The sequence below is a fragment of the Uloborus diversus genome, chromosome 2 (genome assembly GCF_026930045.1).
Source record: "Uloborus diversus isolate 005 chromosome 2, Udiv.v.3.1, whole genome shotgun sequence".
NCBI lineage: Eukaryota > Metazoa > Arthropoda > Arachnida > Araneae > Uloboridae > Uloborus > Uloborus diversus.
The window spans coordinates 220,726,597-220,747,404 of NC_072732.1; the positions used below are offsets into that span (position 1 = coordinate 220,726,597).

General features: G+C 35.0%; 1 long non-coding RNA gene across 1 annotated transcript in view; it reads left to right on the top strand.

Annotated features, from left to right (window-relative positions):
• The window catches only part of LOC129217708 (uncharacterized), an 86,225-nt gene that overhangs the window by 15,910 nt on the left and 49,507 nt on the right, over positions 1-20,808 (top strand). The window contains exons 3-4 of the long non-coding RNA XR_008580246.1: positions 3,158-3,233; positions 19,434-19,533. This is a non-coding gene — a long non-coding RNA (uncharacterized LOC129217708). The remainder of the gene's footprint in view (positions 1-3,157; positions 3,234-19,433; positions 19,534-20,808) is intronic.

A 20,808-nucleotide genomic window follows, 5' to 3' on the forward strand; every position in this document is an offset into this window, starting at 1 on the left:
ATCTGTTTGAGGTAAGAACCTGAGCATCCTTGCTACGCCACTGCTGACTGGTGACGAAAAACCAGGGGTTCCGTGAAAAAAGTGAGCATTAAAAAGGGAAAGAAATTAAGAAACGCTGCAGTAGAGGATCGTTTTTAATTTAAAAGAAACTGTAAATTCAATGTTTTGGCGAATTGTTTTGTATTCCAAAGAAACTTTCAATTTGTTTTTAACCAAATGAAATGTAAGAGTAAAATTTTTATTTTAATTTGTGGGTTAATATTGATGCTGTAAACCACACACCTTCAACCTACATTTCGGTTGGTTGGGGAGAGAGAGTTTTTCCGAGGTTTATTATCTAGTTATGTTTAAGCTGCAGTTGTGTACAGATTCAGAAAATATTCACTTTGTTTCAAATTTCATATTTGAGTTTTCTTCTTATATATGGTTTATACAATAGACATGTTTTAAGTGACACCTGTACGTAAGGGACTCGTTTTCTGGCCCTTTGAATAGGGACCTCTATGTATTTGTCTCCAATTAAAGGGCAATCACAGAGAAGATTAACAAAAATTAGAGTTAGCGGACAGCAAACAAAAGTTGGAAGTATTGAATTAACTGAAATTCACAACTCAATTTTTCTCTAAAAATGAGCTTTTTTTTCTTTCCGCTTTAACATTTACAATGAAGCAGATATGTACAGTAGAAGACCGTTATAACGCCGACCTATATAACGCAATTCTCTATTAACCTCACTACTTTTCAGAAGTGAACAATAGGTTTTGAAGTTAAAATACTCCCTCTGTTTTGTCTTGCAAACATAAAAATTGTTAGGCAGATTAAATTTTAAAAGTTTTTCATCTTTCCATCTTAATTCAAAGTTTTAAAATGAAAATTAGTGTATCAGATAGCTCTTATGCAAACCATGAAGCTAGCAGAAGTGCAGGATAATTCACTTTCTTCTGATTGTGAAACATATTTATTTGTGAATGACTAATTGTAATATTGGTGCTTTAATACTCATTGCAGATAAATCTCATTCTGAAGTGCTAATATATATATATTCTGAATATTAGTTTCAAAATTTGTGAAATGATCTGTATAACGCAAAAGGTCTGGTCCCAAGGTGTACGTTATAACGGTCTTCTACTGTATTATGAAATTCCTGCTGAAATTTACATGCATGCTTTTCCATCTTGTGAGTTGGCTCAGCTTGAATGACTAATGGTGAAAGCAGAATCTTCTCTTATAAGTAGCTCTTGTTGTAGGTACTGTCTAACCATTGATTATATGGAAAGGCTAATATCCTATTTACAGCTGGAAATAGACATCTTTAAGATACAGATGTGTGCATTTGTCTCTTAATTATTTCGGCTCAATTTTTTTTTAATGGCAATTTATTCATTGCAATGATTTTTAAACCAAAACTATATTTAATCTATATTCTCACTCAAAGAAATGGATTTATTTTGTTTACAACATAACTTTGAGCTTACCATTTTGCTTTTAAATTTTCAAACAAAATGAAAACATTTTTTTTTTTCATAGAAACTCATTTTGTTTCCATTCATTCTCACTCAATGAAAGCAATAAATAAATAAATTCATTCAGATAGATTCTTCTTAACTTGGCAGATTGCCAAATTAAATTCAACACGTTTATGTATAACAAAGGTAACTTTCTCTTTCAGTTATGGGCAGTTCTCAAAAGGTGTTTCAAAAAACTTAATTCTGAGCAATTTTTGAAATTTGGCATCAACTTTATTTTTATTCGATAGTATGTACACCTAAAACATCGTATACAAACATAAAAAGACAGCAGGCATTTATAAAAATTAATAAATAGCAAATTTAATGATCGGTCTGTAGGTAACAGATTTTGGACATCATCATAATGTAAGTTTCAGCTTTTAAACTTTTCCAATGAAAATTTTGTCTTTTTACATTCTACAATGAAAAATTAAGGATTAAAAGTACTTGAATGACTTTAAATACTGGCCTTTAAATAAAATTTTGTTATGGTTTCGTAAAATCCGAAAAAAAAAAACATTTTGCCATGAAGTTGCCAAAACTGACGCTGTTGGTGAAAAACTGAATTCTCGCTGGTAACCCTTCGCTTATCGTATGCTGTGAGTTGTCGCCAATCGGAATTAGCTTGGCGATTTTTGTGCTGTTTTGTTTACTTAAATGCCTTTGTTGCGATCGAAACTTGTCTTTCTACTGTTATTAATGTAATGTTCAATGCATAATGTATTAATTGTGCAAAATGTCAATGGATTAAAGGCCCTTTTTTTATTCAGGTTACAAGACAGAAGATCATTTATAATAATGAATAAATAGACAGAATTATCGACGTCTAGATCTTAACGCGATTTGGACATCTCGCATATATGTTTAAGAAAATTGATTTTTCTTTAAAGATACTGCATAAAAACATATGAAACACTTTAAAATAATTAACAATTGATTTTGAGGATCGTGAAATACCTTTAAAACATATAAGTCATGTATTTAGTTCTCAAATAATAACAGTGTCCGGATTGTAACTTTTGGACATGCATCAAACTTCCAACTTTTATTTTTTCTAAAATTGTGTACAAAGTAAAAAAACTGTCTTTATTTTTTTAATTTGTGGAAAATATCAAAAAATTATTCAGTTTGAGATTCATACCCTTATTTTTTTTTTTTTTTTTTTTTGAAACGTATGGAAATAATTAAAAAAAAATTTTTTTTAATGGTACATTTGCTTGGTTAACCTTTTAGTATGTGTCCAAAAATGTGCCTTTTAGGAAAAAATTTTTTTAAGGGTATTTGAAGAGCATTTTTTCCATAATTTGTCAATTCTTGTCTCTATACAGTATTATAATTTAACTCAAAAATTTTTGAGTTAAATAAAATGAAAGTTATTTGGTGTTGAAGCTTCAAAGTTGAGGCCTGTGTTTGCTCCCACCTTTTGAGAACTGCCCTTATCTCTTTTACAGCTATAAGTATAGTTTTTTTTTTTCTCTCTCTTGAATGTTGTGATAAAATGATTGTATATTTTATGTGTTGCAGTTCGTTAAAAATTTGGGTTTAAAAAGTTTTTTTAATAGATTATTATAATTCATCATCAGTTTTTGATTCCTCTTATAACATTTTTTCTTTCAAAGTATCTCCTATATATTCTCTCTATTTTTCAGGCTTACAGTACCTCTTCTTTGTTGTCGGATCCCCAGTGTATATCTTTTTCGGCTTTGTTTCATCTCCATATATCAAGTAAGAGAGAGAATTTCTTTCTAATCTGTGTAGTTGAGACTAGCCCTTAATAAAATCTTAATTGAATCTAGTGTATAATTGTACTTGAAGTAAAAATGAAAGAAAAAAAAAGGCATCAAAATAATAGAGAGTGCTGATTTAATCATAACCTAAGAATGTTTTCGTCTGTAGGTGGTTTGAAGTAGTATTGGAAAAAATTCTTAATATATATATTCTTCAAATGGGGTGTAGATCGTGGAATTTCAGGTCCCTTTATCTTGTCTCATTTTAAAATTTAAGTTAAAGTCCATTTAACAGCTGAAAAACTTATAAATTAGATCCTCACAGTCACAAGTTAAGCTTGCACCATCTAAGTGAATTTCATCAAAAATGTTACTTTTTGTGATTTATTTTCTATGAATCTGGAATAATTTAGTATTTAAAATGAATTTAAATAGCTTCAAGATATGATGCAACTCATTTTATTTCGAAATTCAACTTCAATGATCGACAGGATGTATAGCAGAAGGGAAGGGCTCTCAAGCCAGTGTTGACCACTTTTCATTCATTCGGATGCGCTTGCGCTACAGACGGGCGTCATTAGGAGTAGAGGAGGCTACCTCTTTTACTTGGTCTCAGATAGGAAATTCAGAAATTGATTTTGTAATATTAAACTATACAGTCCAATACTTAAGTCATCAAATCATGGGTTAGGCCCATGTAAAAGGAAAAACCATAATGAAAAGGCAAAGCCGTAAGAAAAGTGCGAAGACATTCAACAAAGTGCCCAGAACATCAGTAACAATAAGTATAATTAACAAAATTAAAACCTTAAAAAGGGGAAGCACTCATTGGAGCAATCTGCAACAGGAAAATGCTCTCATTGGTCAAGGTGGGAGGAAGGAGAAAGCCAGTCCCGATCGTCGCGCCGCTATGTGGCAATTGAAGTTAATTGTAGCATAGTTCAAAATCATAGTATTACTAGGATTTGATCGTTGACGTTCATTGGAAATAAAATCGATTTGATTAGTGATTTCAGGGTTATGATCGGGTTGTAATTTCGTAAAAAAAATTAGTTGCTATCAAACAGGCCTAGACTTGGGCTCACGAGAAGTGGGTAATTTGTGACAATTTTTTCTTTGCACTCATTAAGATTGGAGAGTGCGTGAGCTTTGAAATTTAGATTTTTGTCAAGTGTTACTCCGACCGAGGTATTTCACTGAATTGGAGTAAACAATTTCGTCATTGAAAAGCTTGATTTTGTCAGTGTAATAAACAACTTTCCCACGGGAAAAGTATATAAGTTTAGTTTTATCCGTAATTTCATCGAACCTCCATTTTGTGAACCAAGTCTGAAGCCTTTTGGTATACTCTTGGAGCATGAAGGTGGAGAATATCATGGTGGGGAACAGAATCCATTCCAATTTCTCTTTAAATAATTTCAAACCATGCTCACAAGCTCTATCTAGAACAGCTTTTAACTTGGCATCTTGTTCTTTTTGAGTTTTCCCAAACACAAGTATATCATCAATGTATCTTAAAATATCAATAAATATATTTTCTATAGTTTTTTCTGGTACACCTCAGGTGAACTGGTTAATCCATATGGTAATCTACAAAACTTATAACGTCCAAAAGGCATGGCAATGGTACACGATTTAGAACTCTTTTCTGTTAGAGGAATTTGTAGAAATGCACTTGACGCATCCAAGACACTGAAAAATTTAGCTCCCTCCAATTCCGAAAAAAGACTTTGCTGGGTTGGTATTGGGTAATGCTCCCTTTTAATATACTTATTTAAGCCCCTGGGATCCATACAAATTCTTATTTCTTTGTTTGGGTTCTGTACTACAACAATAGGGTTAACCTAGTCTGTTGGTTCAGTAACTTTTCAAGTACCCCTTTTGACACCATTTTATCAATCTCTGCCTTAACTTTTCCCTTTAAAGATGCTGGTATAACTCTAGGTGCAGAAATTTTAGGAACTGCATTTTTGTCTAATTTCATGTCATATGTATACAAAAGTTTACCCAAACATCATTGTACAGTTTGAACAAATCAACATTTTCAACAACTGAAATTATTTGATTTCTTTTAACAAATCCTAACTTTTGAGAAGAACTCAAGCCAATTAAAATACTCGAATTTTGCTCAAAAACATAAAATTCTAAGACTTCAGCTTTATCGCCATATTTACGCAAAATTTCCCAAGTTCCTATAACATTTAAAGAATTCTTTATATGACCTCAAAATTTTGCTAGTCTTCTTAATATTTTCTGTTCTTTTAATTACGTTAAAGTATGATAGTGGAAGAATATTGACCTCTGCACCCGTGTCAGTTTCACAAGATACCTTAGTGGTGTTAATATGTATTTTTTCTTTCCACTCCGAATTGATTCCGACAACAACTGCTGCTGCACTAATTTCCTTACTAATTGGTTTCATATTTATCAGAGTCATCTGTATTATCCACTAAATTTATCTTTTTATTCTTGCAAACACTAGCAAAATGATTTTCTTTACTGCATTTGCAGCATCGTTTTCCAAAAGCGAAACATTTCCTAATGATACGAATCACATTTTGAACATTTCTTTTTTACTTCTGCCTTTCTTTCATTTTCGGAATGATCCACGATGTTTTTCTTTTTCGATGACGCACGCTTGTTAATAGCTAAAGAAGTGCTTGAATTCTTTTTCTCTTTTACTGCAAAGACCGAAGACTCATGACTCATTAGTTGAATTACTTGGTGCTCGATTCTTTAGCACGGTAATATTTCACGGCCTGATCTAAATTTAGATCCGATTCTATCAAGTTTTTCTTTGACTGTCACATCTTTTATGCCAATAATTAAAAGTTCTCAAATTAAATTTTCTTCCTGCGTTTCAAAATCGCAATCTTTAGCCGAAACCTTTAAATTCATCACGAAAGAATCAACAGTTTAGTTTTCCCCCTGAACACGATTGAAAAATTTGTATCTGGCTATAACTGTATTTTTCTTTGGTGCCAAATAATCATCAAAACTGTTTAGTACAGCGTCGTATTTCTCAGAATCGGCGGAGCTTAATCCAAACCTATTAAAAATATCTAAAGTCTTCGCCCATACATGTTAGCAACAATGCTACTTTTAATTTATCCGCCTTATATATTCTTCGAATTTGTTTTAGATTTTGGGATTCCCTTTATCTTGATTCAAGTGTGAGAGAGAGTAATTAAAAAATAAATACTATATGGAGAGACCCCATAAATTTATTTATTTTTATGTGATTTAATCACTAGAGAGACTAGTCTTAGAAAAACAGACAGAAAAAACATCAGAAAAAAGGTGCTGAAATAAACAAATTTGGAAATTTTAGAATTGAACTTCAGTCAGATCTCATTGGACGAGAGCTAATCCTCAGATGGAAGGAGTGCGTCCATTGGCTCAAGGAGGCTGGAAGGGGTGGATCGTATCTGCTCGTCTGGCTGTAGTAGTTTGAAAATTTTTGATGGTTTCAAAATTTAAAATCATAGTGTTTGAAGGATTTTTGTACTGTTTGATGTTGGAAATGTAGTGAATTTGATCTGCAATGTTAGGGTTTTGGTGGGGGTGGAGTTTAGTATAAAAATTGGTGGCTTGATTTCTAATATATTTTGAGATTGATTCAATTCCTAGATCTTTGTGAAGAGTATTGTTTCTGACATAATTGGGAACTTTGGTAATAATTCTGAGGATCTTGTTTTGAAATATTTGTAGGGAGTTGATGTGGCATTTTGCCGCGTATCCCCAAATCTCAATTGCATAGAGTAGTTTTGGTCTCAGAATAGTTAGGTATAGTAGTCTTTTATTTGATAGACTTAGTTTAGGAGAGACCAACAGTGAGTAGTTAGTAACCATTTTTTCTTTGCATTCCAGCACTTTGTTGGTGGCATGTTGTTTGAAATTTAGATTTTCATCAAGTTGTATACCTAAGTATTTGACCGAATTAGAGTAGAGAATGTCGTTTCCGTAGAGTTTTATGGGGGGGGGGGGGGGGGAGAATTTTACTTTCCCTTTAGTGAAATATATGAGTTTTGTTTTGTCTGTATTTATGTCAAATCTCCATCTTATAAACCAGGATTGTAATCTTTTAGTATGTTCTTGGAGAAGGAGATGGGCTATGTCAGGATCTGGGTTTGTGGCAATAAGGGCCGTATCATCGGCAAACATAGATATGAGGGTATTGGTATAAGCAGGTACATCATGGGTGTAGATGTTGTATAGTTGTGGCAAGAGTGCTGCCCCCTGTGGGAGGCCAGCTTGTATTGGGTGTTTGCTTCAGAGGGTATTTCTGATTTTTACTTGAAATGATCTGTTTTGTAGGAAGGAGTTAGTTATTTTTATAAGATAATTTGGGATTTTTAATTTGATCATTTTGTAAATTAGCCCTTTGTGCCATACTTTATCGAATGCTTTGGAAATGTCTAGGAAAAGTCCGATAGAGCGATGATTTTTCCGTAAGCCTTCAGTAATATGATTAGTAACTCTTAGGAGTTGGTGTTTTGTTGAGTGTTTATTTCTAAAACCAAATTGATAATTTGGTATCAAATTGTGCTCGTCAAGGTATGAGTTGATTCTTGCTAAAAGAATCTTTTCAAAAATTTTTGAGAGGGAATTTAGCAGGCTTATTGGCCTATAATTTTGGGAGCAGCTTGGATTCGAGTTAGGTTTGGGAATAGGAGCGATTATAGCATTTTTCCAAATGTTCGGGAAATATCCTAAAATTATGCAGAGGTTGAAAATTTGGGTAATATATATGAGAATGTTAATCGGGAGATTTTTTATGATCAAGTTGTTAATTCCATCTTCACTTGGGCTTTTGTTGTTCTTCAGTTTTTTGATCTCAGCAGTTACGTTGTCAAGGGAGATACGTGGAGGGGGAAGGAAAAGGTTATCAGTAGAGAAAAATATGTTGTTTTCACTATTTACGTGATCAATTAAATTGTTGTTATAACTTTGGGTGCTGTGTGTAAATTGTTGTTCAAGTGAATAGGCAATTGCATTTGCCTTTTCTTTTTCATCGTAAGCCATTCCATTGCTACTGTGGAGGGGGGGAATGATTTGGGTTTTTTTATTCAGTTTTCTCGTAGCTTGGTAAAGTGTGTTATCTTCAGTAGAGAGGGATTGAGCGTAATTTTCCCATTTTTCTTTTTTGTAGTCCGAAATTAGTTTCTTGACTGTTTTCGTGAGGTGATTATACATTGTTTTATTTGGAGGGTAAAAGGTGGAGTTCCAGAGTTTCTTAAAGTGATTTTTTAGTTTTATTGTACTCAGGATGTAAGTGGGTAGCTTGATAGGTTTGTTTGTGACAATCCTAGTATAGGAGGCAGTTAATTTTGCTTCTTTGATTTTTTCGTTAATGAAGCTGATAGCTTCGTCAATGTTTTCTTGGTTTAGGATATGGGGAGTGACTTGAGTGATACTTTCAAGTGTAGTAGCGAATTTTTCCCAATTAATAGTGGTGATGGTTTTTTGGTATGTTTGTTTGGTATGATCCATGTGGAAGTTTATCATGATTGGGTTATGGTCAGATCGAAGCTCGTGGAGAGAATTGATAGTAAAGCAATTGTTGAAGTTTGTAATCGCGAAATCAATGTGGTACTGATTCTATCACCATGGAAGTGGGTGGGGTCTGAGGGAGCTAGGATTTGAAAATTGTTTTTCCCCGCCATTTCATAAATTCTTTTACCGGCTGTGTTTCCGCCGCCTGAACTCCAAGATCTGTGTTTTGCATTAAAATCCCCAATGAGGATAGTATTTACAGGATTTTTAAGTAGGTTTTCGATGTCATTATAGTTGTGTAGGGTTTGTAAGTTCAAATATATTGAGCTTACAATAAGTTTGTTGTTGTCACAAGTGATTTCGGCAGTAGTGTTTTCGAAGGTAGATTTGATGGTGGGTAACTGTTTGTGTTTTAGTGCTCTGTGCACTAGGATTGCTGTACTACCACCAGCATTAGAGAGGCGATCCTCACGGTAAACAGCGTAGTCGGGAATAAAGAAATTTTCTTGAGGCTTTAATTTTGTTTCTTGTAAACATATGACGTCTGGGGTGTAATTTTCAATAAATGCAGAAAGTTCAGTAATTTTTGTTTGGAATTGGTCCTGGATGCCATTGCAATTCCAGGAGACAAGTTTAAAATTGGAGTAACTACCCATGGTTTGTTTGAGTACTCATTTTTTGCAGTTCTCCAAGGAGAGCTATTAATGTCATGCTTAATGAGTTTATTAAGTTTGTGCTTGGGGCACTGTTTTCATTTGTTTTTTGCTGATTGTTTTGCAGCTGCTTTGGGGGACCCTGATGCTGCAATGGGGTCGATTGCGGCTTGCTCAAATTTTCTTTCATGTTGTTTAATCTCCTGGTATTGTACCAGTCGACTTCATTTTGCTTTGTATGGTCATTTTTTGGTTTTTGATTGAATTTAAGGAGGTCTATGTTTGGTTTTTGTGGTCTTTTTGGGCATTTTGAGTAGTTAGATGTGTGGGGTCCACCACACAAAAAGCATGTTGGAGGGAGATTTTGGTCACGGTCGCAGTTGCTTGATCTGTGTGGTCCGGCACATTTAACACAAACCGAGGGTCTGTTGCAGCCGAACGAGCTGTGATTGAATTGTTGGCAATTCCAACATTGACTGACTGAGTTTTTTTTTCCTAAGTGGTTCAACACTTATTTTTAGATTATCAAGGTATTGCAGATTCCATATTGTTTGGTTTTGACTTGATAGAGGTAAGTGTATCATAAATAATGGGAGGGGCTCGTGTGTTCTGCCTTTGTGCAGTTGAGTGAAGTGGGATGGGTAATATCCCAGTTTATTTAGTTCTGTAGTAATCCAAGCAGGGTTTGAGTTAATTGGTAAACCTCTGATGACTATTTTTAGCATTTTTTCGTCAGGCAGAAGTAGAGTATGGTTTGCTATGTTATTTTCATCAAGATAGGATTTAAGTATTCTGTGTGCATTAGTACTTTTTATTTTGCACATCAGTTTACCATTGTGCATTAATTTTCCAGTGATGTTTTCACCGGCAATCTCAGTGAATTTTTTGAGGGTGTTCACTGGGTCTGTGACATTATCCACCCAGATGGGGGGGATACCTTTTTCAGTACGTCTTTGAATCTGCCATTCCCCCTCTTCATTTGAGGTGGAGGCTGGTTTTTCGAATATTGGTAATACTGTAGGTGGTTCAATATCAATTTCAATGCTTTCATTATCCGAATTTATTGACTCATTTTCATAGTCCATATTGTGTATGGAGTCGTTGTTCTGGTTACTTTTTTTCCAGATTTGTTTCACTTAGAGCTTTATAATTAGTTTGGTTAGTATCAATATTATCATTTGCTTTTTGATTTTTTTCCCTTGCTACTGCTAGTAGAGGCATTTTCATTTATTTTAGTGATTTTGCATTCATTAGCAATAGTAGGATTTTCGTTTGATCTTTTTTTAGTGTTTTTTTTCTTGCTTTTAGGGGGATTTAAACATTTGATTTGATGTTTGGGGTCAGCCCCATTACTTAAATAATACCAGAGTTAGTGTTTAAATCAGCACCCTTGTTATCAATTTTTTGTGGTCAATTCAATCATTTGATTTTTCAGAGTGTTTACTTCAGTTTCTAACCTATTAATAATACCTTTATATCTCAAGGCTTCACGTTCGTTAAGTTTTAAGTTTATTGAGTACTTAAGGTTGTGCAGTTTTCTAAATGACTCACAGTCATTTATGCAGTTATCATAACCTTCAATTAAAATAGTATCAATTTTAACTGAATAATAATTTAAGTCTTCACATGATAAATCATTACTAAGCAATTTCTTTAAAATGTTAGCATAATCAAAATTTTCTCTCTCACATATCGAATCAAGAGTTACCAAAGGGCTTACCTGGTTCCCGTTTGGGCCAGATAGTGCCATATTGGGCTCCTTGTGCGGGAGATTCAAAATTTGATCGTAACGGTCGCCTTGAAAAAGGCGGTTATTTAAGAGCGTTGAATAACATAACCGGCGGCTATGGAGGTCAAAGCAGGAAAAAAGTTTCTCAGAGATTGATCCGCCTTATTTGTTTTTTCTGTTGCCTCTAGATAAAACTTTAATCTTTGTTTGAACTTTTTCCAATTTTCTAGAACGCTACCTTCCAAGCATAATGCCCCGATCCGATACCAAAGTCGATTATGGAACCGATTCTATTAGCATGGAACTTGGTGGCTCGATTTGGAACGAAATGAGTGTAATTATAGCTAGAGTTGATAAGTTTTTTAATCAGTCTGCCAGATCTGTTGTTGCTGCCTGCACTCCATGTACTGTGTCTGGCATTAAAATCACCCATAACAATGCATTTTTCAGAAAAGTCCAAGATTTTTTTAATTTCTTCAATGTCAAGTGCATTGGTTGGTGGCATGTAAATAGAGGACACAAGTATTTTTAAATCACCTAAATTAATGGTGGCATTAGAAGCTTCAAAGAAATTGATGGGTATTGAAGAAACGGAGAAGGCAATACCCTTGTGGATAAGAATAGAGCTTCAAAATTTTTTAATTTGGTTTTTTGTAAACATAAGATATCAGGATTATAAGTACTTAAGAAGAAATTGAGTTCCGAAATTTTCGTTTTCTTTCTGTCCATGATACCATTACAGTTCCATGAACAGATTTTGAACTTTGACAGACTACCCATAATGGGGCTGGTTTCTCATATTAGCAAGTTCTCCAATTAACGCTTGGAGAGTTAGAGTAAGAGTGTCCAATGTTTTATTCTGCAAGTTATTTGAGTTCATAGTAGTGGGTTGATTTTTACCAGTCCACTGGTTATTGACAACATCATTCCCTAGGCTCCTTTTCATGTCCAGAGTTCTTCGTACGCCACCCCATTGAGTGGGGGAGAGGTTGAGCTTCATGGGGGACACGAGCTCCCTGATTCCTGGGGTTCCGTGGTAATTTTGGACCTCTATTTTTGGGGATTTGGTCAATAAAACCATTGTTCATGTCATTTGCTTTGAATGGCCGTCTGGGGCACTTAGAATAGTTCGCGGTATGATTCCCCCCACATAAGCAACAAGTGGGGGAGAAATTTTTATCTCTAGTACATAGGGCCGCACGATGTGGGCCTGCACATTTCACACAAACTGGGTGTCTTGAGCAAGTATAGGAGCTGTGATTAAATTGTTGGCAATTCCAACATTGGGACACTTTATTTTGCTTCTTTAGTGGCTCCATAGTGACCCTTAAGTTCCCAATATATTCAACATTCCAGATTCTTTTGTTATTTTCTGATTTGGGAAGGTGAATGAGAAATAGGGGCAATGGATCCCTATTAGTGCCTCGATGCAATTGGATTTGGTGTTGGGGTAAAACCCCAACTTTTCTAGTTCATGTAAAATCCAGGATGGATTTGAATTTATGGGGAGACCCCTAATTACGACTTTAATCAGCTTCTCGTCTGGTAGGAGAAGAGTATGATTGCCTAGTTTATTTTTTTCCAAGTAATCTTCGACAATTCTATGGGCGTTGACTGAGGGGGGGTTTGCACATTAGCTTCCCACTCCTTTACGTCTACCCGATTGAAGGGTCCAGCCGTCGTTATCGGCATCATCATCGTTTTGTTCGTTATTCAGGGGGGGGGGTCCTGTATGACAGCACGGGGGAATCACAATTGTAATTTTCATTATCTGATGAGTACCCAGAAAAGTTTTCATTTCTTTGTTCATTTGCTAGGTTGGTATTGTCATCAGAATCAGATCTCATGCTCATGATATCATTATCCAATTCAGTATTTTGGATATTTCCCTCGGTTATTATTTGACTAATCTCAGCATCAGAATCAACCTGAGCATTTTCCCCTACAGATGCACCAGGGTGAGTTTTATCAAGGGGTAGCCTAACAGAGGGTTTGTCCCCATTTTACCCCCTTTTTATTTTTAGTACTAGGTTTAGGGAGAGGTTTTAGATTTGGTTTCCTATTATCCTCCGAAGAGGTGCTTGAAACTCTATGTATTCTTTTATTTTTTCAATTACCTACTACAGTAGTGGGCACCGTATCATTTTTCTTTGCACTTGTATTCTTTTTACTAGTATAGTTTTTGGTACGTAAGTACCTGATTTCTGAATCCAAAGCAACATTTTTAGTTTGTGCAACATCAAGTTGATGGGTAAGACCATCAATAGTTGCGACGGAGCTAATACGATAAAATTTAAATTTCAGTTCAAATACTTCAATTATAGATACTTTATCTCGAACTGAAAGATTTAAGATTTTAGATTCATTAAGAATGTCAGCAATATCAATATAGAGATTTCTACAGTCAGATGGAGAAGGCGTCGCATTAAGCAAATCAATATAGTATTGGACTGAAATATTTCTATCAGGAGACCTAAAAACGAGGAAGAGTGACTCACCTCAATTTCCTTAGCAATTGATGACTCCTAAGAAGCCATAGAGGTCAAAAGTAGTCGTGGAGGCAAACGGCTTAAACCCATCCTGAAAAGGACGCAAGAGAGGAGCGATCAAAATTCACAACTGCTCAGCTCGGCAGTCAGAGAACTCAAATGTTTCAACATGTTCCACTCTCCCCTTTTAAATACATTGCTATTTAAAGCATTTTGTTTTTTCAGATCTTTGTTGTTGGTTTGAAGTGCAGTTTGGGCAAAGGGGGAACTCGTGGCTTATTTCAGTTTGTTTTCATGTTGCTTGCTCTCCTGATATTGAACCAGGTGTCTTCATTTTGGCTAATTTGAGCGTTTTGGGGTTTTTGATTATATTTTGCTAGGGCATTTTGAATAATTGGAAGGTGGGGGGGGGGACTCCACATAGGGGGGGAAGCAAGTAGGGGGGCGGATTTTCATCTATGTCACAATTACAAGGATCTGTGAGGTCCAGCACATTTAACGCATACAGATGGTCTATTACAGCCAAATGAACTATGATTGAATTGCTGGCAGTTCCAGCACTGGCTTACAGCATTCTTTTTTCTTAGAGGTTCAAGAGATATTTTCATTGTTCAGAAATTGGATATTTCAGATGGATTGATTATGACTGGAGAGGGGTAAATGAATCATAAATAAAGGGAGTTCATGCAGCTGAGTAAAATGTGACGGGTAATATCCCAATTTATGGAGTTCTGAAGTGATCCATGCTGGATTTGAGTTAGTTGGAAGTCCTTTAATGACCATTAAGCTTAAAAAAAAGAAACATCTGATTATTCGGAAAATATTGCTTATTAGTCTTTAAATAAACACTTGTTTTTAATCAACATTTATTTTTTTCTCACAAATCACACGTTTAACAAATTACTTGTCTCAAAACCGATGTTCATCTCGAAATCATCATCGTTAAACATTGACGAGTTAATATCGGAACAACTACCCCCAAGAAGGGGTAAGTTGTTCCTTCTCTATCTGGTACTATAATAATAATTATAAAAGTGTTATGAAATACTACACAAAAAACAGTTGTTACTTCATAGGGGCATATATTACTCTATTTTGATTTCAGAATAATAATTCTAGAACTGCGTTTTCATAACAAATTTTGAGCTTGTTTAAAAAACGGAACTTCTAGACCCGCTTTCCCCTACAGCCGTTTCATGCTCGCCCTGTTCAAACCACGAGCACCCAGTCATCACCCCCATAGAAATAATGTTAATAATTTTAAAACTCCTGGAAAGGAAAGCTGCTGGCAAAGACAACATAACTCTCCAGAATGTCGTCCTCAGAAAATTTATAAAACCCCTTTTCTACGTTTCTAACAAAACTCTTCACAATGACTCTCAATTACAGATGATCACCTCTTACATAATTGACATCTCCACCAATTTTTTTCATTAATATTGAACTCAATAACAATCCCCTCATCAAGGAACAACTTAACTATGTTGCTATTAAAGGGGATACTAGTTTCCCCTCGAACTCAATGTTTATCTCATACTCCCTCCAAAGTCGGAGAGCCTCCCATACTAGGACTGCCCGCCTGAGGGTGCCCATGTTTATTTTGGTTTTCTTTACTCCACCCCTGATGGCAGGATTGGCGCTCATTCACGCCCACTCCAGTAGGAGGCTGGGACCCAGGCCAAGCTGGTATGGACCAGACGGCCGCCGTTGATCCAAACTCTAATCTAATCCAGAAAAAAAAAGATAAAATGCATGTAATCCTCACACTTGTATATGATGTAAATACTTATTTTCACGCTGTTTATCTCCCATACTGTACATATGTAAATACCACTTGTGGTCCTGAAAAGATTCCTTTTTTGAATATTTTTTCCCTCCTCCTTACTACCCCTCCTCATATCAGCTCATTTCCCGATCATAATTCTCTCATACAGCGTAAAAGGTTTCTCGAACGATAGCATTCAAACAATATCAAAATATAAAATTTCAATTTAGTTAAGTAAGCAAATCAAAATGCTTACCTTTATCTTCTTTATGCCATACGTCGTGTCGGTTCTTTCCTACGTCAATAGGTGAGTTAATTCTATACTGAAAACTTAGATTCATAATAAATCAGAGACCTGAAAAAAGAACTAGACAAACCTTTGGTTAACTAAACTATATTACTATTTTACATTTATGTACAATATTAAGAATATTAGAAATTCGACAAATATAATCTTGGAGATTCCACCGCACAGCTCGCGGTTCAAAGCATCACTTGAATCTGATAAAAGTTCGGATGGAAAAGTTCTAAGAGGTCAAACTCAAGTGGATCTTTGAGGGAAAAGCGGGAGAGAAGATCGAGTGTTCGTAACTTACCCCCCCCCCCCCCCCCCCCCCCCCCCCCCCCCCCGTTGAGTTTCGCAGGTTGAAACTCAACCCCAGTCGGATGAACAGCTCAAAAGATACAAACGTCTAGGAGCTCGGACCACTCGTCCAGACCTGGTTACCCTGGGAGGATCATGACCATGTCCATTAGGTTCATCACTGATGGTCTCAGTTTCATGTTCATTCTCAACACAGTCTCTGAAATGACAGCCAGTTTCCCAGTTCACTTCCAATGGATATAGTCTCTGTATTGGACGAAGTGTTTCCCCATATCTTGTTTGTAGTTTTACTAGGCATAGTACACCGTCTTTATCAGGAAATAACTTTATAATTTTCTCTAATGGCCAGTTTATTCTTTTTTCATTTGTTTCTATCAACACGATATCACCGATTGACAGTTCTGTGTATTTCCTTCTTCTGGTGGCATGATTTCTCAACTGTCCTAAATACTCTGTCCGAAACCGTTTTCTCAAATCTTCTCGGACTTTCATTCTATAAACGTCTCTTCTTTGCAAGTATTCAGAATCTATGTGATCTAGATCTGGGACACTACTTCCTTTCAAATCTCGAAAAAATAAAGCAGGTGTTATCGGTTGTAGTTCAAGATCTTCAGATACATAAGTTAAGGGTCGACAGTTCAAAACATTTTCACAATCACAAAGAATTGTATAAAGTTCTTCGTATTTTAATGATGCATTTTCTAAAACTTTTCAGAGAACATTCTTCATCAAGCCTATCATCTTTTCTCAAAATCCTCCCCACCAAGGAGAAGCAGGAGGAATAAATTTCCATTTAATTCTATTAACACTATTGTCTTTGACTTCTTTATTCCAATCAATTTTCTTTGAGAAAGAACTTGCACCAATAAAATTACTACAAGTCAGTATACACAACTTTCCGTCAGTATACACAACTTTCCGTCTCCCTCGTCAGGCTATGAATCGACGAAGAGCCAATAAAAAGTTATCTGCGGGTAATGCAGAAACAAGTTCCAGATGAACAGCATGATACACAGCACAGGTGAATAAAGCAATCCACACCTTTGATCCGTTTTTCAAAATTAAAGGACCAGCTAAATCAATTCCGAGTTTATCGACTCATTTTCAAAGTCCATGTTTTGTAAAGAGTCGTTATTCTGATTGCTTTTATTCTGATTTATTTCCGTTGTAGATTCACAAGTAGATGAATTGTTATCAATATTATCATTTGGTTGGTTATTTTTAGCCTTGCTACTGCTTGTAGAGGCATTATCATTAATTTTGCTAATTTTGCATTCGTTTGCAATGTTAGAATTTTCGTTAGATCTTTTTTTGTTATTTTTATTTTTTTATTTTTGGGGGGATTGAGACATGTTATTAAGTGTTTGGGGTCAGCCCCATTACTTAAATTAGTGTCAGACTTAGAGTTTAGATCAGCACCATTGTTTTCAATTTTAGAGTTTAGTTCTAACATTTGATTTTTTAGGGTATTTACTTCTGTTTCTAGTCTATTGATAATGCCTTTATATCTTAACGCTTCAAGTTCATTCAATTTTAGGTTTATTGAATATTTAAGGTTATGCAGTTTCCTATATGACTCACAGTCATTAATGCAATTATCATAGCCTTCTATTAGTATACCATCAATGTTTACTGAATAGAAGTTTAAATCTTCACATGATAGCTCATTGTTTAACAATTTCTTTGAAATGTTAACAAAATCAAAATTTTCTCTCTCACAAAGTGAAACAAAAGTTACCAAAGGGCTTACCTGGTTCCCGTTAGGACCAGATTGTGCCATTTTGGGCTCCTTGTGCAGGAGATTCAAAATTGGATCGTAACGGCCGCCTTGAAAAAGGCGGTTATTTGAGAGCGATGAAAAACATAACCGGCGGCTGTGGAGGTCAAAGCGGGAATTCATTCCTACGTCAATAGGTGAGTTAATTCTATACTGAAAACTTAGACTCATAATAAATCAGAGGCCTGAAAAAAGGACTAGACAAAACTTTGGTTAACTAAACTACATTACTATTTTACATTTATGTACAATATTAAGAATATTAGAAATTCGACAAACATAATCTTGGAGATTCCACCGCACAGCTCGCGGTTCGAAGCATCACTTGAATCTGATAAAAGTTCGGATGGAAAAGTTCTAAGAGGTCAAACTCAAGTGGATCTTTGAGGGAAAAGGGGGAGAGGAGATCGAGTGTTCTTCACAAAAGGACAGCTGTCCTGTCGCGAAGCACTCTTCCGATCCGTACCCGTATTTAAATGTCATTTAATTGCTAGAAAAGTTGCTTCGATTTTAAAAAAATACTTTATTTTTTAAAACTGCTGATTTTAAGTCACATGACTTGAATCGGCAAATGGTCAACACTCAAAGAATGTGATGTTCAAGGAAGGAAGGAGAGCGCTGATTGGCTCAGGGTGTTTGAAAAGGGACTATTTCAAAATTTAATATCATGGTGTTTGAAGGATTCTTATTATCAATATGATTTGATATATAATGAATTTGATTTGCAATTTCTTTATTTTTGTGGGGATGGTGCTTTGTAAAGAAATTTCTAGCGTAGTTTCTGATGCATTTCGTAATAGATTCAATGGCGTGATCTTTATGTCATTTAGGTCTTTCAACTCAATTCTGGGTGGTCATAATTGATGTTTACATGATCACTGAGATGGTTGTTATAATGCTATTTCTGCTAAGCGTTGGGGTGATCGTGCGGAAAGCTAGTGTTGATGGTGAGATGCAGCTTTTCCATAATTAAATTCAGTGGACGGAGTTGGTACGTCATAGTACGTGTTTTTAATTATAGTATTGAGTCCATCTTTTCTCTGCTCATTACAGATGCACCATCATAAGTTTGTGCAATAAGTTTCTCGTTTTCATTCTTTAAAACAACATTGAGCTGTTCTAACACATACTTAGATAAACCTTCAACGTCTTGAAATTGCAGGATCCAGGGTTTAAAGCTGACTTCAAAACCTTTCACACCCTAATCCATGTGTCAGAATTGTCATTGGCAACATGGGAATTGGAATATACAATGTTTAAAATATGTGGATCAGTTACAGTTGAAGTTAAATTTTATCCATGTCATCTGTACAATTGACTTCTTCACTTGTTCTTTTTAGCTTTTCTCCGGCATTATCTTAACATTTGGTTTAATAATAAAAATGATTTCTATTTTTGTACTCATTAAACATTAAGCCTAAAAATCAGCACCTCTAAAATTTTGAAGCACTCCGGTTTTCGATTATAATGTACAAACTTCACATTTAATGTACATTGGTGTACCATCAACGAGTTAAGTCTTTGTAACTCATTGATAGATAGTATTGCAATCCGGAATTATGAGCATTCCGTTTAGTAACTTCATTAATTATGTTTTAATGAAATTTTCAAAAAAGTTACATTTTTAACTTCAAAATCATAATTCAAATACGTTTAATATATAATCCAAGTTCTCTCTCTTACAGATACTCAAAACCAATGAGAGCCCTGTTCTCAACAACATTCCAAACTCTCTGTGATCAGCTGTTTTTTTTTCTCAAATGAAGATATTTTTTTCCTACAAATGTAAATATATTTCAATTTTATATCTCTATGGTAAAATTCAAAAGATTTTTTTTTAGTATTTTGGTTAGCATATCAAATCATCCAGCCACAAACGAAAATGAAATCCCTGGTGTCATATTTCAATGATATTCTTTTTCATTTGTTCCATTTGCCATTACAATTAACCCTGAAAATTTTTTTGTTGAAATTTTGAATACATTTTGAGATGTTAATTTTCGAAAATGTGTTTTGCTGTCTGAGAAATGTTGCGCTAGTGACATATTTAAAGCAAATCTTTCATAACTTTGACAAATTTCATGATATTACAAATATTTTTCAGAAGAATGTTTAGAATAACTTACAGAAAAAGAATAAAATGTATTTAAAAATATTTCTATTAAGGGGCCGCGTGGTACTGAGATCTATTTTGGAACTCGACCACCGTTTCAAAGGAAATCATTTTACAGAATAGCAAAAAGGCATGGGCTAAGCAGACTTGATTGACAGACAAGTATCCAATCAGAGACGAAATTTAGGAGAAAGTACTGAACTACACAAGTGATTTATAGTCGTCATTGAGGCTCTTCGCCTGTGCCTAGGGGCTCGGGGTTGGTGTTGTCTGCGTCTACCCTTACTTCAAAAGTATCCCGCATTCCCCCACATGCTGACTTCTCGCTTCCCGCTATTTCGTTAGAAGCTGGCACATCAAATCTTGGGACAGTATTGTTGGTAGCGGTCCTTAGAGTTTTGTAAGTGGAATTCTAATTATCGAAGACAAGAAAAATAGCAACTTTGTAACGTGTTTTTCATAACTTTTTTCCAAAATATTATTGATAGTTTTTTTTTTCTTTTCAAAAAAAATGGTCGACCAATAATTTTTCTTTTTAAAAACTTAATGAATTAATTGATTTAAATCGACAATTTTAATCATGCTAAGCAGCTAAGACACTTCTAAATTTCACTACTTCAGCCTTTTTAAAGTCTGTACAGCTTTCGTCCTTATCTTTGATTCTGTTAATATAGGGTTTGTCTCCAGGCCCGTAATTTCAAATTTTATAGGGCGGGGGGGGGGGGGCAGAAGGTATGTGCTTAGTGTAAATTATCCCAAAAACAGCAAAAACCACGCCGACTTACAAAAAACTGGGAAGTAAATTAATTTTTGTATTACTCAACCTGAAAATTCAAATGTGGCTTCTAGTGATAGAAAAAGTGTCTGCTGGCCAGTGGCCAGCAGACACTTTTTCTATCACTAGAAGCCACATTTTTCAGAACCTAACTTTTTTAACTGAAAAAAAT